The 2,045-nt window shown below is 38.6% G+C and overlaps 1 protein-coding gene across 2 annotated transcripts in view; it reads left to right on the forward strand.

The window, feature by feature from the left end:
• Nucleotides 1–2,045, forward strand: part of LOC107695067 (sodium/calcium exchanger 1-like) — a 39,974-nt gene that overhangs the window by 26,292 nt on the left and 11,637 nt on the right. The gene's annotated exons all lie outside the window — the stretch shown is intronic.

Genomic DNA, 2,045 nt, shown 5'->3' on the forward strand with positions numbered 1-2,045 from the left:
AACAATAAATATGAAAAAATATAGGCCTATGTATATTTATAATCTATGACAAAAATGTATCATAAACTAGGTTAGTGGATAATTCGGCAGCAAAAGTTATTCTAGAAAAATCAGTGCACAATAATTTTAGAAATCCAAACATTTAGTGAAAAAACTATATTTTGTGGGGAACAAATAAAAGTGTTGCACTAAATATGGTCAAATATTACACATTGCTATTTGTATTATAAAATCCATTACTGAAAAACATTCATGAATGTATTTATATACAAGTATATACTGTAAAATTAAAATACATTTCTTTTAAATGTATAGCATATTTTTTAATAAGGCTACAACATATGATAGATTCGATAGGACAAAACAAATACAGTGCGGCATGAAGTGCTTACAATATGCGCATCCGGTGTGCAGAATGATGCGCTTGAAGCCACATTAAAGGGATACGGTTTCTACGTGTATTTACGCTTTGATTTGAACAAAATCAGCACATCCGTGCAGCGCGGCTGACACTGAAGAGCGTAATGTTACGCTGCTTGCGTTCAGCGGATTTTCTCCAAAATGGCGTTACGGTGATGCGGTGAGACACAGAGGAGACGAATTGTTGAATAAAGTCGTTATTTTTGCAGTCAATCGGACAGTCACAAGCCTTTCGGTTTTCATCCAAAATATCGTAAATTGTGTTCCGAAGATGAATTAAGCTTTTACAGGTTTGGAACAACATGGGGGTAAGTGATTAATCACAAAATTTTCATTTTGGGGTGGAGTAAACCTTTAAGCTATTGTATGGCTTCAGAAGTAACACAGAATAATACGCACAATCTCGGATAATCACCTACTCAATGGCACACAAAGCCATTTGACTTTCAACTGTAATCAGCTGTGTTCATTTTGATTAGCTCAACATGAAAAGAGCTTTCCTGGAGCATCTCAGAGCGATGAGCTCCTGGAGCATCTCAGTCCTTGGTAGCGCAACTGAAGCAAACTGTCTTCAAAAAGATCTCCGGGATAAAGTTGTGGACAGGCACAAGTCAGGAGATGGATACAAAAAAATTCAAAGGCTTTATCAATGCCTAGAAGCACAGTCAAGTCTATTATAAGGAAGTGGAAGGTATTTGGTACAACACAGACCCTCCCTGGATCAGGACATCGCTCCGAACTGGATGAAATAGCCGGAGGAAACTGATCAGAGAGGCGACCAAGCAGTTGCAGGAATTTGACAAAGAGTGGTCATTGTGTGCATGTGACAACAATATCACAAATTCTCCAAAAAAATGGCTTGTATGGGAACGTTACAAGAAAAAAAACAGTCCTCAAGAAAGGCCCCATGCAGTCACGACTGAGCTTTGCACCATCCAAATAACAGCATTCCTCCAGTAAAGCATGGAGGTGGTAATATCCTGTTATAGGGGTGTTTCTCTGCAGCAGGGACTGGAGCACTTGTCAGGACAGAAGGAAAAATGGATGGGGCAAAATACTGTCAAATTCTTGAGGAAAATCTGCTGCCCTCTGCCAGAATGTTGTCAGTTTATGTTTCCATCCACCTATTTTTATGTACATTTTGGATTTGGACAGCAAAACTGAGCACACAGTGGTTGCAGGAGAAAAAGGTGAATGTCCTTGCATGGCCTCGTCAGAGCCCTGACTTAAACCTCATTGAAAATCTGTAGAATGACTTGAAGCCTGCAGTCCACAAATGGTCCCCATCAAATTACCTGAACTTGAGCAGGTCTGCAAAAAAGAGTGGAATATTGCAAGGTCTAGATGTGCAAAGTTAGTAGAGAGAAATCCCAACAGACTAAAGGCTGTAATTAAAGCAAAAGGTGGTTCAACAAAATACTGACACAAGAGGAGTGATCCTTTTTCCAACTAGATGATTCTGCTTTTTTTTTTCTTTCTTCATGTTGGTGTTATATCTTTCACTTGGATGTTATAAGTTGCACTGAGTAAATATAGCTGGATAAACCAAAAATTGTGTCCGTCTTCATTTCAGGCTGCAAAGCAACAAAATGTGATTATTTTAAAGGGGGGTGATTCTTTTCTAT

Source organism: Sinocyclocheilus anshuiensis, unplaced genomic scaffold (assembly GCF_001515605.1).
Source record: "Sinocyclocheilus anshuiensis isolate Anshui unplaced genomic scaffold, SAMN03320099.WGS_v1.1 scaffold26, whole genome shotgun sequence".
Lineage (NCBI taxonomy): Eukaryota > Metazoa > Chordata > Actinopteri > Cypriniformes > Cyprinidae > Sinocyclocheilus > Sinocyclocheilus anshuiensis.